Source organism: Amblyomma mixtum, chromosome 3 (genome assembly GCF_055824585.1).
Source record: "Amblyomma mixtum isolate Tamu chromosome 3, ASM5582458v1, whole genome shotgun sequence".
NCBI classification, from domain to species: Eukaryota; Metazoa; Arthropoda; class Arachnida; order Ixodida; family Ixodidae; genus Amblyomma; species Amblyomma mixtum.
The window spans coordinates 323,584,898-323,607,958 of NC_143014.1; the positions used below are offsets into that span (position 1 = coordinate 323,584,898).

At 47.8% G+C, this 23,061-nt stretch overlaps 1 pseudogene; it reads right to left on the reverse strand.

The window, feature by feature from the left end:
• Positions 1-219: 219 nt before the first annotated feature.
• LOC149355782 (uncharacterized) lies at positions 220-5,512 on the reverse strand (annotated as a pseudogene).
• Positions 5,513-23,061: the final 17,549 nt, after the last annotated feature.

Genomic DNA, 23,061 nt, shown 5'->3' on the forward strand with positions numbered 1-23,061 from the left:
CCTAGTGTGGAAGTTCTCGACAAATGTCTTCAAGTAGAGGTGAGTAGGGGAGGGGAGCAAACCATTTGGGGCAAACCAAATGGCGCCGATGAGGATTTTCTTCCAACGGTAGGGAAGTTAATCGCTACTTGAATTCTTGAATTGGCCTGACTAACCCTTTACTCGGCTTAAATATTGGCGATCCATCGCTGTTGTCGGTAACAGTCAGGTCACTCCAATTCATGTTCCTTTCACGGCGGACCTTTCTGTACAGTTGGCCATCTGTGATATCCTTATAAGCTCCCTGATGAGTTTCAGCTGTCAGTTTCTGGAGGTTTGCGCCAACTATATTCCCAAACTTCTTTAAGAGACATTGTAGCTGACGCTTGAGGTCGATAGTTATGAAAAAGCTTCCTTTTTTCACCAGCTGTGCCATAGTCATTGTGGCTGCACAATTAGTGCAGCGCTGGAAATCTAGGCCGCAGCTTTATGTCAGGTACTGACATGTTGGGCAGTATGTATGATATGTACAAATTCCATAACTTCCTGAAGCTATATTTTGTCGATGGGAAGACGTTCTGGGCCATGGGCGTCCGGAGGGGGGGGCAAGGGGGGGCGGCTGCACCCCCCTGGAAAATCACTCACTCGAACCGTGAGTGATGGCCGCACGTCAGGGGCGGCGGTGCGCTCAGCCAAAAGAGTAAAAGCGGCCCTGCTTCCACGCTTTGGGTCACATCTGCAAAGTGCCGCGTCCGGGGACGCGTCGTTGCAGACATACAGCGGCACCGGCGAGCATGTGTTTCGAGCCGTCTTGAGATGTGTGCCTGTTTCTTTGATCTCTAGAGAGATAGCGACACGGAGGCAGACAGTGCACACCCCGGCCACCGATGAATTCTTCAGGAGGGAGGGACAAATCAGCCGTGTCCATCCCCGCTTTGTCGGACTGCTCAGGGGCAAGCGGGCGATGAGTTGGCGCCGCCGCCGCTCGCTGTCTCCTCCGATCCACGGGAGAGCGCAGTTCGGTACAAGCGCCGCTTTCAGAATTTTCGGCAAAGGGGATTAGCTGCTTTTGTTCACGGCGACGCAGTCTCCAGAGGCGCCCCCACACCAGCGTTCCTTGCGTCTTCTCCGGAAACCAGCGCCTTTGGTCAAGGCAGCCCGATGGCGCCTGCCTGGCTCGCCTGTCACCTCTGGCTGGGCCTCAAATCCCAACAGCGCCCATGTACTGTGCGATGTCAGTGCATGGTAAAGAGACCGTCCGTCCCTCATAGCCTGAGTCGTTTTGAGGCTCTGAACCTCATAAAAACACACAAAACAAATTTTCCGACCGGAGTGGCGAGTGTCCCTTCCCCTCGGAAGTCGCGCGGCGTTCCTTGCGTGTGCGCGCCTCTTTGTTTGTGCTTCGGTGTTTTTAGTGGCCGGTTGTCAACGAAGCTGAGAACAACCAAGACAGCGGACGAGAAAACGACGAGCGGCGAGTAGTGTGTGTGCAAATACTCGACTGTGCGGTTGCGCGAGCAAGATGGAGCGAGGTGTATGAAGCTGCGAGCGTGCATTTATCTTGTAAATAAGTTTTCGCTGCATACATAGTCATTTTTTGTTTTCAACGTACGCATTCAACCGTTTTTCCAATCAATGTGTATATATTTTTAACACTACCAACCCCGAGGAACTCCATAGCCAGCTTTGTCTCGCGCGGTCCCGAATGATGGATATTCGACGCTTCTTCAAGCGTCAGCGGTTGTCTGACGAAGCATTATCCAAATGCGCCCCTGCAGATTCTGGTGTGACATGTGACAACGGTGTAGCATTTGAACAGAGTGATGCAAGCTTTTATCACCGGACAGTGTCGTCGACTCCATGGAAGGGACTCTGTCAACAGTGAGTTCAGGTGATGCAGCAGGCCGAGATGATTCCATTTCTCCTTTCTTGGGATTCAAGTCCGGATTTGACCAGAGCGATGCAACCTTTTATCACCGGACAGTAGCCGGCGGCGTCGTCTCCATGGAAGGAACTCCACCAGCGAGCTCCGGTCACGCAGTAAGCCGAAACGATTCCCTTTCTCCTTGCTTGGGATCGAAGTCCGGAGACAACATCAAGAAAACAAATAACTTGCCTCAAGAATATGACTTAGGAGAGTTTCTAGGCAAAGCTAAACTCACTGGCATACCGGACTTTTTGAAGTTACGTCTTCTTACTAAGCCATGGTCGCCAAATGTCACATATGATTTTAAGAAGGATGTAACACCTGGAAAGAGGCCTTTTCGACATCAGTGGCTGGGAGATTACGCCCCCTGGCTTGCGTACTCAGCGACAGCGAAAGGCGCCTTTTGTCGTTTTTGCGTCATTTTTCCTCTGCGTGTTCACCGGGGTACTCAAGGTAGTTTTATCGTGCGCGCTTTCAGTAACTACAGAAAAATGCACGAGGCGTGCAGGGATCACGTAAAATCCCAATGGCACCAGGAGGCAATGACGGCCTCACAGAACTTTATGGATGTGATGAAAGGCAAGCAGCTACCCGTTGTACAGCAGCTGAACAGAGCACTGCACGCGCAAGTTGAAAGGAACCGTGAGAAACTATTTCCAATAGTTTCCACCATTGTCTTTTGCGCGACGCATGACTTGCCGATTCGCGGCAAGCAGTCCGATAGTGGAGTCTTCAATGATCTGCTTGACTTTCGTGTAGAAGCTGGAGATACTCTACTTCAGGAGCACTTCGCTTCTTCTGCTGGCAATGCCAAGTACACTTCTGTCCGCGTCCAGAACGAGATCATCACAATCTGTGGCGACATCCTGAGAGAGCAGATAGTTACCGAAACTAACAAAGCGTTTGCTTTTTCCGTTCTTGCTGACGAAACTGCAGATATTTCAGGAAAAGAGCAGATGTCTATAGGCGTTCGCTTTATTGACAAGGCGGAAGTCGAAGTGTGCGTTCGAGAGCAGTTTTTGGGATTTGTAGAGCTGGAGCAATTAAACTCCGCTTGCATCGCCGCGGCAATCTTGAAGCTTTTGACGAATGTCGGACTGATTCTTTCGAACCTCGTTGGACAGGGGTACGATGGATGCTCTACAATGGCTGGAAAAGAAGCTGGAGTGAACAAAATTATACAAAAACAGTTCCCGAAGGCACTATTTTTCCACTGTGCAAGTCACAAACTAAATCTCGTCATCAACGATTTGAACGACGTCTCTGAAATTCGAAACACAATTGGGATAATCAAACAAACCATAAACTTCTTCCGCGAGAGCGTGCTCCGGAGAAAATTGGTGCCCAACATTCCGATGCTGTGTGAGACAAGATGGTCTGCAAAGTACAAGTCTATTAGGATCTTCTCTCAGCATTACGTGGCCATAGTCGAAGCACTCGAGCAGCTCGCGTCCACGGAATCATGCTCGAACGCTGCAACTAGACAACGAGCTCACATCCTCTACTGCGCAACAACAAGCTCATCTTTCATCGTCTGCTTGCATATTGTAGCGAAGTACAGCGCTCGGCTCGAACCAGCTACGAACATTCTGCAAGGTGTATCCATGGACTTCCATTCTGTGCATGGCCACATCACTGAGCTACAACGTATTTTTCGCGGCCACCGGACAAACGCTGTAGAGGAGTTCTCTAACATCATGAATGCAGCAAGGGAGGCAGCCAATCACTTAAATGTGGTGATATCTGGACCAAGACAAGTCTCTCGTCAGGCCCACCGAGACAACTACGGGATTCAGTCGCCAGAGGAATACTACCGTGTGGCAATATATGTGCCGCACTTGGACTCCCTCACTGCTTCTTTAGCTCGGCGCTTTTCTGAAAGCAATGAGAGGAGCTTCAAACTTCTCCAGCTGCATCCATCAAAAATGAAGCACTTGAGCCGTGTTGAGTTCGCTGTTCTCGCCGAAGAACTCCAGTGCTTTTACGGCATCGACAACTTCAAGGAAGAGGCCATCTCTTGGTACGAGATGTGGTGCAACAAAACTGGGGACCCATCAGAAATAACTTACTGCGAGGTTCTACATCAGGCCAAGACATTCTTCCCTGGTGTTGCAAAAGCCATTGAGGTGGCTCTGGCTTTGCCAGTTACTACCTGTACGGTCGAACGCTCCTTCAGTACAATGAGGAGAGTGAAAACGTGGCTACGCTCAACGATGACAAACGACAGACTGGACGGCCTTTGTATGATGAGTGTGCACCGAGAGCGTGTAATGAAGCACAGAAATGAATTTATCACCAGTGTCATCACGCAATTCGCCCAGAAAAATCCGAGGCGTCTACAGTTTCTGTTCAAGGAAGACTGACTGAGTGACTGTCGTTGCGTGTTTGTGAACATATTGTGCTGTGTGCTGGTCATCAATCCGGGTGTGTCGAGAACCCGTATGCAGCAAGACTGAGCACTCTTCTCCACGAAGTGATAGTATCTTTTTGCATTTTTATTAATTTTAATTGTTTCTTCGTTGATAAACTCCAATGTATCTCTCCTAGCCTCGCTTTAATTTGCTGTTTGTAATTTTTCTTTCATGTGTGTATTTTACTTATTTATTTTATTTGTATATAAATAAATAAATTTACTCCGCAAATAGTGCCTTTTTGCTACGAACATACCCCCCCCCCCCTCCGGCGCCAACAACCAATGGGGCCCCCCCCTGCAAAAAATTCTGCGGACGCCCTTGGTTCTGGCCCAGCAACGCATTCAATAGCTTCCACAAGCTGTCCACTTGTGTCCAAGGAAGGCCAGCAGCAACAACAAATGTTAATACAAGCAGCATCGCCTGCAGGTGGGCAGTGTTCTGGTGTGGAAATCTCGACTCGGAGTTCACTCTTATAAATTCCGACAAGTCTTCATCGGGGTCCTCTAGCACATGGTTGTCAAGCCCATCGGTGTCCTCACCAAGCTTTGGCAGTTGTGCATCAGAAATTCTGTCACCAAGATGCAGGCTTGAAGGCTCATCATCCAAGTTGGGATGACTTGTAGAGGTGTTGTCATGCACCTAACCTTCAGCTTGCTACAAAAAACATTGGAAAGGCTTCTTAAGAAACAGAAGAAAAAAAACATCAGTATTAAACTGAATGACTGCAACCTGTTCATGTATACCCCGAGTTGGTATTATTCCGCATGAACATCACTCAGATTCCCTCCACATTTTAATATTTTCATCACAGGTTGTATGTTTTTTCTTTATAACGATCCATAAGAGATTAGTATACATGGACCACCATGTGACATCAACCTGCAATCAATAAATAATTTATAATCAAATTTCTTCTCTCACCTGTTTCGGCTTCAACAGTCAAGTAATGGCTACAACATAAAAGGTCAATATAAGTCACGTGAGACAGAAATAAAAAGTGCAACATTATCACTGCTTCGTAATTTTAATTTACTGCGATGCTAAAGTAAGCTTGCCGCAAGAGCTGGAATGGTAATGGGTGGTGCATTGTTCATGGTAGTTGTGGCGTCCTAAAGCAACCCCGGCTATGAGGAATGCCATAGTGGAGGGCTCCAGATAATTTCGCCCACCTGGGGTTCTTGAATGTGTACATGGGACTCTAGCATTTCACCTCCATTGAAATGTGATCATAGTGGCTGGGACTGAACCCCCGCTTTTCAGGTCAGCAGTCGAGAACCATAAAAACTGAGCCACCACAGCAGCAGAATCGCAATGAGTGAAGCAGCAGCGATTACACTGCAGCTCTCATCATGCCTCATGTGACCTATACTGACCTGACATCGTAGCCATCACTCCGCTTTTGGAACAGACGCCTAATCAGGTAAGAGATGAAATTTGATAATTAATTATTTGGCAGCTGTAGCCATATACCTCATGGTGTTCCATGTATAGTAATGTCTAACGCACCGTTACAAACAAGAAAACATAGGCAACCAAAATTTGGTCTCTATACTCCTTTAAATTTTATATCGGAAAGTGTCAAAACAGTAGGACCAAGAGTGAAAGTGCGACAAGTAACCTTACAGGTCAGCATTGCGAGTTTTGTTGAGCATGATTTGACAATAATCACACAAGGCAAACAACAAGAGACACTTATATTTTTAAAAATAGAGTTTCTCAACAGCGGCATGAGCCCAACTGAGTGGCCAGGAAACATAGGCAAATAAAATAATACATTTTCTCATAACACCGCATTTGCATCGTTCAAAGGCAGTTAACATTAAACTATCAAAAGGGCACACAAGAAACCAAACATGCATTTTCGGGCTCAGCGGCCAAGCACCTAACCACTTAGCCACCACAGCAAGTCTAAGTGCACATATCTATGTGGCTTCGCTTGAATGCACGAATTGCCTCTGAACACCTCAACATCGGTGCGTTTCCAGAGTCAGCGCAGAGGCTCATGGGAAAGTCGTCTGCTACAGCTACTTCCGGTTCCACATTCTCCCCCTGCTTGGTTGCTTCACGGCATTCGCTGTGTTAATTCGCTTCTAACACTAATTTATTTCCACTGCAGCACCGCTGATTGTATTGCATCATCGCACGACCAACTAGACGTCGACTCTGTTCTGCTTCGTGGCGTGTTGTCATATGAAGTACAACCAAAATAACGTAAACGGTCGGATGCTTTCTATGCGTATGCAGTGCGATGTGTTGAGACGCGCTGCACGCATTGTTGCATGTGCGGATAGTCTGCTAGCCCACTGGCAGCTTCTACACGCTTTGAGGCAATTACATCAATCGTTTGCTAAACTGTGCAAGCTCAGCCGTCGTTGCCTTTGTGGTGCAGCAAAAAAAAAACAACATATAACGACCAACGCGTTAAACTAGTTTCATCGCGCACACAGCCGACTAACGTGCATACTCAGAACAGCCAGTCTACGCTGGCAATATTATAACCATGAGAAGACACTCGTACCTTTCGTAATTGCCATTTTCTGCGCTCAGGGCGCGTTCATACGCAGCACGCGCTGACCTTACGGTGATGCTGTGCAATACGCAATGTCGCAGCACGAACAGATTAGCGAATAAAAGATGCATGAATGCCGGGCATTTGCTATGCAGAAGGCAGTGCGTGGGAGAAATTTGGAACCGGAAGTAGCTGGCAGACGCTTTTTCCATGGTTGTTTGCGTTTACTTCGGAAACGCACCTCACCTATTCACCACTGCCTGTTAAATCCGCCCCCATCCCTCAAATATGCACTCGCCTCGCTTCGGTGTGGGCCCCACGACACGCTGTAAACAGGCTTACTTGCCTCTGCTCATTGATTTTTTTTTTCGTAGAACCCAAGGTACGGCCCAAGGAGTACGGGGAGAAATTGGGGGGTAGCGGGCGTCTTTGGAAACGTGCCATGCACAACGGCTCACCTGTGAAACTTCATTCGACGGTTTCCTTTGCCGCTGGCTCCACACGGTTTGCCGCCGAACTTTCGCTGACGACGTACCGGGCTCAAAATAAGCAAGGTACCGTTTTTTAGGAGGCATGCTGCGATAAAGTGCACGGCCTGCTGGTAAAAGAAAGCCTTCGAACCGAGTACTGCAGCTAACAATAACTACAAACGCTTGCTTCTACAAATAGTACACGTATAAAATGGCCACACAGACTAACAGACGCACTCAACGAAGGCGAGGCAAGAAGGAGAGCACCATGGAAAAATAGACTGCGCTATTGGCGCGCGGCCTCGGCCTCCACAGTTACGTAACCACAACGCCACTGCTTTGCACCACTGAACTCTGCAAACAATACTGTTTTTCTTCATTATTACAAGCATAAATGACCGTTCTTAGCAGTTATTGTTTCTTCGCAGCAGATATTGTAGATCTGTGAGCAGGAAAGCGTTTTGTCATGCTGTTTCGGTTTCGGTTTCAGTAGCCGAACGATGACTCTACCGTCAAAGTGGCTTATAGGCCACGCGCGAGGCATGAAAAAACTACAATATAATCTCTGCTTCTACATTCGTTGTCGTTCCGATCTTCAAGCAGAATGCATTTTTGGGAAGTAAAGCGACTAATCAACATATCGCAGTTTTTTCATGTATCCCGTGACCTGTGGATTATAAGCACAGTGCAGACAACTGACACACACAGCACATGCGCAGAACGGGAACAGTTATCAGTAAGCGCGATATCTGCACTATGAAGGACCAGCTATAGGCCCCGCTCTTGCCTTGTTAGCTATAAACACACTTTGGCGTCACAGCCATCGCTATAGGCTGTTGAAAGCGAAATAGCACGAGAAAGAAATTTGATTATAAATTTCAGCGCTCGTAAGAGAACACCACGCAATAATCGATGTACAACAATGTCTTGCGCATCATTACAAACAAGACAGCACGCACCCATAAGTTAGATGCACATACTCCTTTAACCACCACAGCGGCTTTCCTTTATTTGTTCTCAGCGATCTTCATACCTTTTGCTTCTGCGACCAGTACCATTTATTTTGGCTTCCTTTCCCGAGATCTTTGTTTCCGTTGCTGTTAACTGGTAAAATTGAAGAAATATCATCGACAGTAAAAGTTAGGTGACCAAAGAAAGATGCACCATTTTAAGGGGCTAGTAATTTACGGTCAATCTTGGACGGAGAGATGGGCGAGGGCTCATTTGACATGTGTACTTCTTGGATATTTTTCGTCGAAAAAATCGGGTTCGGCATAGTCTTCCTACGTAATTTTTTTTATTATCCGGGCGTGGGGCGTGGGGGGGGGGGGAGCACCAAATTTCTGACTTTCTGTGTTTGTCGTACGGACCATTTATTATACTTAGCTGTTCGCATAAAATCAACGCAAAGCTTTCTTTTTTTACCAAATAAGCTCTTCTCAGTGTAAGTGGATTATTTGGACCAAATTTTGAGTTGGGGCATAATGCGTGCAGTTCCTTTTTATGGGATTTCTATAGCTTCAAATATGACAGCGAGAACTATATGTGATTCATTCTGGTTTATTGCAGCGAATGTTGCTATATTTACTCGATGGCGTGAAGCTGGCAGTGAATTTTTTGCAGTGCCCTACAAAGGGGCCTATAAATATGGGCGAAGTGTTAATTCTGCGACCACTATTCTCAATATTCGCGCTGGACGTGGCCCTTTGGACTGCCTGGGATTGAGATTCCGTTATCAGCTGGATTATTGATCTGGAAATTATGCCCATCCACCAGGAAACCGGTCGATTCCAACTGGAATCACATGTATATCCAGCTACAAAATGCCATTCGCCGGAAATCATGTTCATCTGGAGTAATTTTTCTGAAAAATTTACTCTTTCAATTCACTCCATCTCGAACCTCTCCCACTGCCGGGGAGGAAATGTCTCTCCGGCAAGAAATTCAACCAAAAAAGTGCTTTTCAAGGTGGAATGGGCGCCCAAAACGAAAGTCCCCCCTGTGTCCATTTTCATCACGAAACACCAGCCGGCAAAGAAGCAATCACCGAATAAGTGTCCAATACGTTAAATAGCCTATTTTGCGGTTTGTTTTCACCCGACATACGGGGAGTTGGTGGCTGACAGGCGCGTGTGAAGAGCTTCTGTCTTTCTATACATTTCCAGATAATGCAGGGAAATGGTAATGATAATGTCTTACCGTACCTGTTAAACTAAGATCACAGAAAGAATTGGACCGAACATATCGTAATATGCTGTTTTGTGCGTGGATAGAAGTCTTACGGAATTCTTTGCGTATCTAACGAGATTACAGCGCCACCACTAGCAGCCTAAATAATGAGCTATCCTGCAAGCCTAGGCGACGTGGCGCATCAAGGAGGCTCGCGCGTGGAACTCCGTCGTTTGTTTTGGTATAGTTTTGGTAGCGTTAATCTCCAGTGGAGACAGCCCGGACAAATCAATGGAGTATTACATCTACGTGAAATTCTTGGAAGACAGTGTAAAGAAAATCTTGAAATCTCGTCATGTGAAAGCGTTCCGCCCGGCCGATGTGCACGATTTTAGGGCCGGGGAAACATGGAGCGTATACTGGGGAGGCGACGAAAACACCAGCGGTGGGTATTGCGATGCCAAAATACTCCACATGTCAGGTAAGCAGAACTGTCCTGAAGACCCTGATGAAATTTTTTTTATATCACTGTGCCGTGAACTATTGCTGCAAAACATGTCGGCAGGCATATGCCGCCTGTCTGCTCACATGGGTTTGCTCGGGGCACACGATAAAAAACAAAGGGCGCCCCTTCATGTCCTGTGTCAACGCTGTTTTCTCTTTCATGTTGTCGAATCTGCACCGACTAGCTCAACCACACGTTGTGTGCGTTGTTTCTCGAACGTTTTTCGCCCTCTTTCACTTTCTTTTTACCGCTTGTGCGCTCCAAATGTACTGCATGCTTGATGTTCGATGTACCGAAATCCCGTGCCCATTAATTTGCCCTGGTTTCGGGCAGACGGCAGAATGGTTAGAGCTGTTTTATTTTGAATTCTGTCTGTTTACATACATTGTAAAGCTTGTGTTGTAGTAAAGCTGGTGTTGTATTATGAAATACACCGCACAGTAATGTCAGCTATTTATATTCTGCATTTCATGGACTCATGTTGTCTTCTCATCTTTCCCGTGCTTTTAAAAATGTTACCTCACCAGCGCCAACAGGCTGTACATTAATTATGTGGACATTTGAGAAAAACAGCTGCAGCATGAGAGTGTAATTATGTCGACACTGGACACTCGGGGAAAACACAAGCATACGAGTGCGAGCACTGAGATGTAGCTGCATGAGTCTTGTGTGACCTGGTCGTTACTACGAGAAACAAGTGTTCATTCAAATTTATTTCAGCAAATTTATTTCAGAGTCCAGAGAAGAAATGGGCACGTTCATAACAGATAAGGCACAGCGTGCAAAGCTGAAGCGGCAGGGGCCACCAGAAAGTGTGGGCGTTGGAAATTCAATGTTCCGTTCAGGAATTGTCATGTTGGTAGTATGTATGCCTGTGTTTCAAGCGATATCATGGGCGCCACAATATAGAGTCTAAGGGAGAGATTCTTGAATGCAGATTGCGGCAGGTAATGAAAAATTGATTACAAAAATTTGCAAGTTCCTGGCGTGCATCTAATCTCAAACATGGCGGCAGCTATGACTTCGATGCAACCCAGGTATATGCAATTTCCATTGATGCCACGCTGGGACCTTTGCTATCTCCCCGGTCATTCTGAATATGTTTACTCTTTTTATATTTTTATGGAAATGTTGGCTACTTGTCAATTACTGAAACATGTGCAAGTCTTAGAGCAAGCAGAATGTTGCCATGCGAGCACATGTGTAATCACAGCCATGGTAAACAGAGCGTGCAGTTGTAGGAAAAGCTTATATGAGTGATGTAGTGCATTTCTCTGATATTTTTTTAGTTCATGCATCTAAACTTGGAAATGCATATGCAAAGAATTGTATAATATAGCTGTTGCTCTGATGGACCATTTAAGTTGCTGTTGTAAAGAGCAACCAAGTATGAAGCAGCTTTAACTCAGAGTCGTGAAGGACTTGACATCGACTATGCCAGCTTCGCAGTCATATCGAAGCACTGCTGAATCTTTTCAAGGGAACCTCTGGACAGGAACTTGCTGCCATTTGTAGACCTGCAGATTCTTAGGCTTAATGCAGTCATATATACAGTCGTGTGCACTCCTTCTGGCATTGCTATTATTCCTAACATGTATCAGGAGCATAAACTGTCAAGCACAAAAGTTTGCTTGATCCGCGAAACTGCGTTGCTGTGCCATCTGCGATCACAGAGCTTGGTGTTGAGGTTCACATGAGCCTGGATACTATGCTCTGTTATGGCAGATCATGCAGCAAAGCAGTGTTGCTTCGCCCCGCCACGTATCGCAGATCCTGCAAACTTTTGCGGCCAACAGTACCGTGTTATGGACGAGGAAACGCCTATTGTACTTGTGGCAAGTGGGTGAAACTCCTTGCAGTGTTCAAACAATTTCGAGTATGCTGATTATTTATCAAGTGTAATGACTTGTGCATAATACACATTTGATGCATTTATATTGGTTATGCCTATGCTTCAATTCTAGTCAACAAGAAAGGTGAAATAGTTGAGGATGGCTGCCAAAACAAGTGCCAATGAGGACATTTTGGCACTCAGAGAAAGCAATGCGCTCAAAGAGGAGGTGCGGCAGTTAAAAATGAAGCTGCAGGAGCCGCTTCCGAAATTCCTCTAAGCTCCAGGTTAGTCCTGTACGGCAGTATCCCTACTTCTTAATCTAGATACCACTTGCTACAGCCTGTAAGTTATGACTTTTTTCTCGTAAGCTCCAATGTTTTAAAAATACACAAGTGCATTATAAAAGGGACTTCATTTTGGGAAAGCAATTATTAAAAATTTTGCACGTTTATTACGTTCCTCGTTGGTTGTAGAAATGCAGTTTTGCACTAACTCCATGTCTTAAATGATCCTAACGTCTGCATCACAGTGGAAATGTGAACTTTAGCTACATATGTGCATGTTCTTAGTGGAGCTTAAGTTACCTAAAAAGACCGAAAACAAATAAATGAGAAAGTATGATGAAACAAGGAAAATGAACTTGCTAAACGGGGAGTCTAAAATGAGAGACGCCCTAGTGAAAGGCTCCGGAAATTTTGACCACCTGGGGTTCTTTAACGTGCACTGACATCGCACAGCACACGGGCATCTAGAATTTCGCCTTCATCGAAGTTCAGCCGCCGCGGCCGGGATGGAACCCGCGTCTTTCGGGTTAGCAGCCGAGCGCCATAACCACTGAGCCACCGCGGCGGCAATAAAGAATAGTGTATTTATGTAGTTGATATGCTTCGAGGCTGAGGGTGTTGATTTCAGCATAAATTGTATGAAATGTTGCTCCTACTGCACTAGTTTGAATTGTGTTTTAATCTCTACTAGGTAAATATCAAGCTTGTGTTTTGCCGTCATTGCATGCAGACATGCTAGCTTTGCAACGCGAGGAGACGTCTGTGATGTCATCTTCTCAAGTACACGTTCCAGCAGTGCCTGCTGGACCGCCTGCAGCAGAACCATGACCAGTCCAGGGTGTTTGTACTCTGACAGAGAGTGGAAAGGTGAAAGCACCTAAATATTCTGTGTTATGAAATGTGAAATGCGGCGTAGCATGCAAATCATGCACATACATTCATTCACCAGTGTAGAATGTTTAGCAAGTTGATACTTCTCTATACTGGCTATAGCAGCACCAATGAGATGTGGCACCAGCATTCACTTGCATCTGTAAATTTTTATTCAAGAAACACAGATTATAAAAAGAAAGGAAAACAAGAAACAAGAAAAAAGGTCATCATCCAAACTAAGCAACATTTGTTTGCTGCGAAAATACAGTGGACGCTCATGAAACGATTTTCATCTCTAAATGTAATTGCTCAACCAGTGCTTTTAAAATTCAGTAAGCTATATGCATTTTATGTTGGTGGTTTAATGACAGGTATATGGGACTAGTTTTGGTCAGCCTTCAACAGTCAGATGTTTATTTCTTGCGGCTCATGCAGCTACTTTACAGGTTCAGTTTGGTCCAAAAAAGTAGCCCATATAGTATTAATGATCACTAAAATTTTTTCACATGAAGTTGAATCATGCTTAGGGCTGCTTTTAAAAAGAGCACTGGCAGCTAAGACATCAATGAGATGTTAGGTGTCAGTGCAAGCTGAGCAGTAGAAAAGCCTGTGTTGTATCCATGTGCCCCACAATAACAGCAAAAAGGGGAGGCATGAGCGTGAAGCATGAGATGCCAGCTCAGTGTCGGAAGGGTAGCTTGTCTTTGAGGGTGGTCTTTCGCATTGCTTAGTCATCGTGACACGTCTCGAGAAGGGGGTTGCTATAGAAATTTTGTGACCCTTCCAATCTTACAAGGGGCACCATATCGTGTGAAGCACAAACTGCACTGATTTTTTGTCTGCTGTTCTTATTTTTTACCATTTGTTAGAGTGCGCACATACTAATTGGCGAAGTCCAGCAGGGTAGAGCCATTTTTCTGAAATTCTTTGCCGATAGCTTCCAAACATGAATTGAGATTAGCATTCGCCAGTTACGAGCACTGCATGCAGTTACCTTTCATACTCCACTGCTGTTAAGAAGTGCCACTAAATGCCCATCGCACTGTTAATGTCCACATGTATGTTCTACAGTTATTTTTAAGTTTTAAATGATGTGGACCTGGGTGCTGTGGCAAGTGCCAACACTGAGTTTTAGTCAGAATTCACTCGGTGAACAATGATAATTTGTACATTATATACGTCCCTCTTAGTTCGGCATGCCATTTGTTTTCTTTTTCCTGCAGGTACACCTGGCCAATGGCCATGAAATATCGAAAGAGGCATATGATACTCTTATGGCGCTGCTAAAAGATTCGCTGCTTGTGAAAAGAGCGGCAACCACTTTGTGGTCAACAGAAGCGCTGGCTCAGCGCAGCTTCACAGGAACGCTGTCCAACAGATTCCTGGCAGAGGGTGGGGACAAGGCCACGTAGAAGCCACTGACGCCGCTGAAGGTGGAGACGACAAGGGCTAGTCGCGAGTCTGCGCTTGTTGTGTTATCTTCTTGTCCTTGTCTTTTTGTGCGCAGTACCCCCCCTTGTATTCACCATGATTGACCGACTAGCCCAACAACGTACGCTCTTAATCCAAGATGAATGTATGACATGAGCACTCCACATCTGTGGCAACAACCAAAGAACGTTACTTGTTTTGTGATGCTAAATTAGGCGGTTGTAACATGACAATTTTGAGCTGGAAAGTTAGGCTCTTAAGAGCTGTGCATTTTTAAAACCTTTAAAGGTGCACTGAAGGGGAATCTGAACACGTCTTTTTGCCACGGGAACGCGAACTGCGCATTCCGAGCATTCTTAGAAACTTTGAATTATTGCCCTCTGCGGCTGAATTTCCTCATTTAAATCTCATTAATGTCTGGCTCCCCACCTTTTTTTTTAATTCCCCGCAGATAGTGGGAGGAGTCAGTCACCGCATGGAGTGCCTTGCAGGCAGTCACATGGCGGCTTTGCTTTTATTTTTATTTTGTTTTTTACATTTCCGTGGATAAATAGGTCTATTCAGAAACTACATAGCTGCAAATTAGGCATACAGAAATAAAAGTACGCATGGACTTTGCCTTCGCCGATTGCTCCGTATCACTCCGCCGATGGCAGAGCGGCAAGCCGCCACGGGACTCGTTGAAAGGTTGGTCGGCTCCTCCCACTGTCAGCAGGGGAATTGAAAAAAAAGACAGGAACCGGGTGTTTAATTCGATTTAAATTAGGGAAACCGGCTGCACAGGGAAATAATTCGCAGTTTCTAAGAACGCTCGGAACGTGTAGATCGAGTTCCATTGGTAAAAGTACGAGTTCAGATTCCTCTTTAGTGCGCCTTTAACGCAAACGCTGATGGTATCATTCTTATGTATCTTCCTGTCCTTTTTTGTTATTGTTTTATCTAATTGCCTTGGCAAAAGCACTAATTATGGGTTGGTTTAGCACAAACATATTCTCGGGAAATGTATGCAGTTCGACCTGTTGTATACTTCGCCTACATAGTAATGCAACTCAGCCCTTACTTGGTGTGCTTTGACTTCGTGGTTTGGTTTATGGTTTATGGGGTTTAACGTCCCAAAGCAACTAAGGCTATGAGCGACGCCGTAGTGGAGGGCTCCGGAAATTTCGACCGCCTGGGGTTCTTTAACGTGCAGTGACATCGCACAGTACACGGGCCTCTAGAATTTCTCCTCCAAAGAAATTCCAGCCGCCGCGGCCGGGATCGAACCCGCGTCTTTCGGGTCAGCAGCCGAGCACCATAACCGCTGAGCCACCGCGGCGGCGGCTTTGGCTTTGTGTTCAGGACCATACCACGTATGCATCTGCTAGGGCACTGGGCATTGCCTGCATTTTTACAATTGACGAAGGCTTTTTTCTGATGACCTTAGTCATTTTTCTGCTTTACACTTCTCGTGAACATTAAGGTGACATGCTCATTTTGATGATGTAGGCAGAGCTAAATGTCACAGCAGCGGCCGTGGTTGCAGTACTGTCACTCATGGCCTTTGCACGTGCACAAGATTTGGCAACATAGCTTTGTGCAACCTGTCTAGAGTGGAGAAAGTGATTTGTTTACATATCTGCTGAGTTTTACCCAGAATTAGAACACCTTGCTGCACTATTACTCATATTAGGCAGGAGTGTTCTAGGATTAATTCTAGGCTTATTTACTACTTTCTGTTGATGTGCTGTGTTTTACTGTGTTTCGCATAAATTTGCTCCCCATTACTGCTCCACTGTTCCGTTGAGACTGCACATGCTTCTACACTTACTAAGATGAGCAGAAGGAATGGTGTTGTGCATCGTCAAAGCTACTGCTTTGTGCCCTAAGTTTGTTACAGGTGTTGAAACATGGACAGTCTCACACCGGGATTTGTCCCTTTTCATGTGTGAATCGAACTATGGGATTATTGTCCAACCCAATTTTCGCAGCAATAAATGACTCTGCAATATCAAAATGACCCTAAAGCCATACAATTGATTTTTAGAAAGAACTAAAGCTGGATGAGGTTGTCCTCTGCGTCCTTTTGAAATGATCAGGCGAATACATTTACTTATCATGTAGCTAGCATACTGTTCTTTGTTACAACAAGCAGTGGTGTTACAAGTAGATTCCGCAGTTTTTGTAGTCCTGAGCTAATTGTCAGGCTAAGACTTGCGGAATGTCCTGGAAATTGGTTCTACGACAACAATTCTGCCGAAGCCAGAATAATAACAATAATGTCGTGTCCGGTCGCTGTGTTGAATGCAGCGAAAGACGCACACGGTACTTTAAGACTTCGTTTATTTAAAGCCGATGAGGGTGCGACCAGCGTCGACCGAGGCAGGAGCCGAACTGGCCGCCCGAAGAAAGGAGGGAGCTGAGTAGCGTCCACGGGAGGGAGTGGCTTCCCAGAACAGGAGGAGGGTGCGGGGGCGCACCGTGGGGGGGGGGCCTCTGGCGACAGCGTGCGACGAAGGGCAAGTGTCGTTAGGAGGAGGATTGAGTGGTCGTTAGGAGGAGGATGCGAACTGTCGTTAGGAGGGGAATGCGAGTGGTCGTTAGGAGGGGGCGCACACACACAAAAGCAATAAGGGGACACAACACTTCCTTCCCCCTTAGAAAGTTGCCTGGTATCGTGCAGGGGGTCGGCGCTCACGCGTGGAGGCGCGCTGGCTTTGTGCGCTCGGGGGAGAAACACTTGTAGGCTGGCTGTTGTTCGCTGTGTCTCCTAGGTCTGTCCTGGGCGAAGTCTCTTCTTCCTGGAAGAGGTGCCAGGCTATGTGGGAAAATGGTGCACGTGTTCTCTCCGCTGGCGGACAGCTCTCAGACGGCGTCGTAAATCTACGCAGCTGGTTGAGATGTCGGCGTGCTACTGTGCCATGTATGTTGACGAGCCAAGAGCGCAGGCCTATGCGTCTGACAATTGTAGCTTCCTCCCAGCGTGGCTTTTTCAGAAACTGTCGGGCGAGGACGCGCTGCCCCTCATTAAGCGTGCCGCAGCGCGGAATTGCTTTTTCTTCCCGGAACGTCTCTGCCTTTGGCTCGGGGAGGATGGCTGTGAGCTGGGTTCGCATTTCACGCTCGAACATCATTTTCGAGGGGGTCTCGCCTGTTGTGCTCTGAACCGTCGTGTGCTGCTTGAAGAGAAAGCGCGCAAGGCGGCGCTGCAGCGAGCCTGTCTGATCTCTTTCGAGGGCGCGTTTTAGCTCGGCTACGTAGCGCTCGGCTTGTCCGTTTGTCGCTGGGTGGTAGGGGGCCGATGTAACTGATGAGATCCCGTTGTCGCGATAAAACTTGAGGATCTCCGCAGACACAAACGGTGTTCCGTTGTCCGACACTACCTTGCGCGGCAGGCCGAACGTTGCAAATAGTGATCGGAGGTTGTCAATGACTGCTGCCGAAGTCGTCTGTCCCATTTGCCTTATCTCAAGCCACTTTGTGTAGGCATCTACGACCACAAGGAAAGTGCAGCCCTCAATTGGTCCTGCAAAATCAATGTGCAGTGTGTGCCATGGTGTGTCTGGCTTTTCCCATTCTGGGACAGGAGCTTTCGGCGGGGCGCTCCGGCTGCTCTGGCAAGGCTTGCATTCTCGCACCACTGTTTCGATGTCGTTGTCAATGCCAGGCCACCACATGTAGCTTCTGGCACACTTTTTCATTGCAACGATGCCCCGATGTCCGGCGTGGATGAGAGACATAGCTTGTGCGCGTAGTTCTCTCGGCATCACAACTCGGGACCCAAATATGATGCAGCCGCGATGGGTGCTCAACTCTGTAGCTCGCCTGCGGTAAGCGTCGAAGTTGTCCCCTTTGAGTTTATGCACGTTGCCTTGTTGAACAGCTGTGTAAACTAGCCGGAGAGCTGCGCACTTCTGCGTAGATGCTGCAACTGTGCCTGCTGTAAGCGGAGGTTCTGGCAGTGCTTCGAACATCAGAACGTCTCCTGGTGGAAATGGTTCGTCAACAGTTGCGTCTAGTGGCAGACGGCTTAGCGCATCGGCGTTTTGATGTTTACTCCCATTGCGGTAGACCAGAGCGTAGTCGTACGCTGAGAGTTTGATGGAATGCTGCGTCGGCTCGATGACACCTTGCTGCTCCAGTTTGTCGAACTCTTTTTCAACTGAATCTCGGAGAGCAAACGGCACCGGCCTGGCCTTCAGAAATTTGGGTTGCGCGTTGTCCAACAACTCCAGTGTGACCGGGGGCCCTTCGTTTCCTGGAATCTCTTCCGAGAATACTCTTTCGTATTTCTCTTGCAGTTGCTCAACCATGTTCTGGCTCGGCGTCTGGTGTATGCCGCATGTCATCACGCCTAGTGGAGAAAACCAGTTTCTCCCTAGAAGGCTTGATCCTGTGCCCTTCACAACAAGCAGAGGTAGCGTATGGGTCTGGCCGTTGTAGTTAACCTGCACGTTGGCAGAGCCCAATAGTGGCAGATTCTGTCCTGACCACGTTCGCAGGTGCGTGTCGTCTTGTTGCAGGGCGGGTGCGTCAGATGGCCATGAAGTTCGGAACGTGTCCTCACTGATCAGAGTACAGGCTGCGCCGGAGTCCACCTCGAACTTAATCAGCTGGTGATGTACGCTTACTTCTGTAAAAATCTTCGGTCGCGTGCCGAGATTCATGGTGTTCAGGTCGTACAACACAGATGGTGTTGCTGATGTTGTTCCATGGAGATCAGATAGCGGCGTATTCTCTGAGGCGTTGACGCTGTGATTAGGCTGGGAAGGTGACTTTATCTTGGCAAGTCTCCGTTTCGTAATGCATGCTCTTTCGATATGCCCTCGCTTGTGGCAAAAATTACACGTGGCTGACTGGAATCGACATCCCTGGGGGTTGTGTTGGTCGTCACACCGCCAGCAGCGTTGTGCCTTTTTGACCGATTTTACAACAACAGAAGGCTTGCGCACCTGGTTGCTTGTCTGGTGTACCGGCTCGGTGTTCCGGCGAATCCCTCTCTGCTGGTGACCGGCGCTCTCCGCTCGAACGGCGATGTCGTAAGCTTTGCTGAATGTGAGGTCCTTCTCAGCGAACAGGCGCTGCTGCAGTGACTCGTCACTCAGTCCGCACACAAATCTGTCGCGTAACATCACGTCCAAGGGAAGCATGGTGGTGTTAGCAGAAGAAGCTGCGTCTCCCTCCTGCCCGGTAGCTGTTGTCGACAGCGTTCCAAAATTGCAGTCGGCAGCGAGCTTCTTGAGCGCGGCTACGTAGGCGCTCACAGTTTCTCCTCCCAGTTGATCTCGTCGTTGGAAGCGAGCCCGGCTGTAGACCTCGGATGGCCTTGGGTCGTAGTGCTTTTGCAGCGCTTTTACGATGTCGTCGTAAGACACTGCCGCTGGTGTGCTTGGCTGAATAAGGGCGCAGACAGTATCGTAGGTCTGCTCCCCGCACAGCGTCAGCAGGTTGGCCCTCTTCAAGGCTGGGTCTGTGATGTTGTTAGCTTCAAAGTAGAACTGAAGGCGTCCAACCCACGATGACCACGATGAGCCGTTGAATTCTGGTATCTGATTGGGAAACCCTCGCGTAGCCATGGCTTGTCAATAGCGTTGCGTAGCGCGGGTCGAATCCACTTTCTCGTCGCCACTGTCGTGTCCGGTCGCTGTGTTGAATGCAGCGAAAGACGCACACGGCACTTTAAGACTTCGTTTATTTAAAGCCGATGAGGGTGCGACCAGCGTCGACCGAGGCAGGAGCCGAACTGGCCGCCCGAAGAAAGGAGGGAGCTGAGTAGCGTCCACGGGAGGGAGTGGCTTCCCAGAACAGGAGGAGGGTGCGGGGGCGCACCGTGGGGGGGGCCTCTGGCGACAGCGTGCGACGAAGGGCAAGTGTCGTTAGGAGGAGGATTGAGTGGTCGTTAGGAGGAGGATGCGAACTGTCGTTAGGAGGGGAATGCGAGTGGTCGTTAGGAGGGGGCGCACACACACAAAAGCAATAAGGGGACACAACAAATAAATAACACTTATGCGTGATTTTCTTTCAGTGTTCTTCAGGAATTATGTCCCCAGTCGGGGAGTGACGGACGAAGCAGCCACGAAAGCTGAAAAAAGCATAAGGCTCTAGCTTTCGCAGAAAACTTGCGAGCTTCGCCGCAAGAGGCCCGCTGCTTCAGAGAGCTAAGCGAAATGAGAATAAATTTTGTTTCTTTTTTCTTTTCTACATGCTCTTGCAATTTCTTTTGGCAAGCATACAAATTGAGTATTGACGTATGCGCGCAAATTTTGTTTCATTTTCTTTCCCTAAAATTTCTTTTGGTGAGCTTAAAAACTGAGTGCTGATGTATGCATGCTGTTATGTGTATCCTAATGCACTGCATCGCTCTCAAAGCACACTGAATTTGCGTTTTTCTCACGGCCACTGTGCGTGCACACATTTCTTCTCTTTTTGCAACTCTGAGCTCTGCAGTGATTGTGAACAACAGCGCAAGCATTGCAGAAGCTGGTGGTTTAACTCTACTTGTGCAGTTTATATCAGCAGCAGTATCAAGTGACAGAAGAGGGCAGCTGTCGAGCTCACACTTGCCACCTCACATGTGCAGTTGGCGTCTTGTGGAACGACATCTTACCTGCATCATCCACGTGCGCTTCTTTTCAACCTATTTTCTCGGTACTAGGTATGCTCGTTATGCTCCACAGCGGGCGGCACACATCGTAAAAGAGGGACATTGTTCCTAAAGGCCCCTAACCCGGTCAGCACGACACCAAATTAAATCACATCAGAAAACACCAGACCAAGCCGCACCAAAACACTAGAACGGGCCACACCAAAACATCAGGCCGGGTCACAGCAGGCCGGGTCACACCAGGCCGGGTAACACCAGGCCGGGTAACACCAGGCCGGGTCACACCACAACCCGTGTCTGAATTTCCGGTGTGGTGTAAACACCAGACATGGGCTGCTGTTTTTTTCGACTGGGTAATCAAATACAACACAACTCAGGGTGGTTGACCGTAGCTACCTATGAAAAGAGAGAGAAAAAAACGATAAATGAGAGGAGACAGGAGGGATGGAAATAAGAGATGGGAAAGTGAAAAATAGAGGGGAGGATAGGAAAAGGCAACTGCCGATGTCCCCTGGTCGGGTCAGGCCGGAGGTGCCGTCTACGGGAAGCTGGGGCCAAAGTGGTGCGTTGCCGGCGCCGAGGGGCCTTAAAGGACCAAACGCTCAACCATCGGCTCAACCACCAGGATCTTTTCCCCGGACACGGCGATGCCAGGCACGGCTAGGCGCGGATGCTCGGGTCCGTGGTGGCGCACTGCTCACCATCATCCCCCCGTGGGGATGCTGCTGCGGATGCTAGGGAACCCGTGGTGTCGCCTCTCACAAACGTCTGCACGCTGCAGATGCCCCCCTGCGGGGAGTATGTAAGAAGCAGGTTTAAAGTAAGAAGGTGATTCGCCAGTAGCAATTATAGAAGAAGGGAAATGTGTTGTGTTGTGTTTAATGACACATAAGCAGCTAATGCTATCATGCGCCAAGCTATCCCTGTCAAAAATTCCATCAGCTTGCCGGTCTGAAGGAACCCGTAATTTGGGCCTGATGGTGATGGGCCTGATGGTGATGGGCCTGATGGTGATGGGCCTGATCGTGATGGTCCTGATGGTGATGGTCCTGATGGTGATGGGCCTGATGGTGATGGTGACGGTCTGAATGTATGCTCAGATCGGTGCTCGGCAGATACTAGGCCTAACTTCATATATGTTCACGAGCACGCACCATTATGTATCGCATGAAAGGTGTATGACACTGAAAAGCCTACTGTCCCACTATGCCAAGCTTGCTAGCTGGTCAAGAGGGACAGAAGAGCTTTACAAAACATCTTTAGCAAACCACCTAATTTGTACAAATAATTTATTGATTCTCGATCCTGATGCAAATTACAGTTGAACCTGTCTATAACAAACCTCCATACAACGAATTCCTCGATTTTACGAAGTTTTTCCATTCCCCGTCGCCAGTCCCATAGAAGCCCATGTATTTGTGACCTCAAAGTAACGTAGTGGCTGGGGGAGTGAACCTCGAAATAACGAAATTGCCCCATCGACCGCCTTGCCTTTTTTCCCCATATTTTAAGAACACAGAGCTAAATTGTGCCAAATTTCTTCGTTACTTAATGGCCGAGAATGATGAATGCATAAAAAACATTCGCAGCGGCGGCGAGCGAGCATCACCACTCTCCCGCTCGGTGGTGATGATTATGCACAGGCATCGCTTGCTTTCGTTCCGGCAGCGCCACGCTTTGGCTGCTCGAGAAGTCACTTCACTTCGTATGCATGACACTAGGTGGCACGACACGCGTTTCTTGAACTGTTTTCAGTTACAGCTTTTCGAGCCTTTGTTCCGTTCGCCGTGCCGGCGTGTGCTGTTCGATCTCGACTTCGTGTGTGTGCGCGCCGGGTTACCGTGTTTGTGCGCGCCGGGTCGCGTTGGTGCTTTGACACATCGAGAATGAATACGTCCACGAAAAAACGGAAAATATTGTCTCTTGAGGACAAAATTGCTATTCTGGACGCCATTGCTGCAGGTGAGAAAAAAAAGGATGTTGCTGCCAGGTTTCAAATCCCAGCCAGCTCTCTCTCTACAATTCTCAACGCGAAAGATGCGATTCGCAGTGCAGTGGAGTCCGGTGCTAGTGGCAAAAAGAA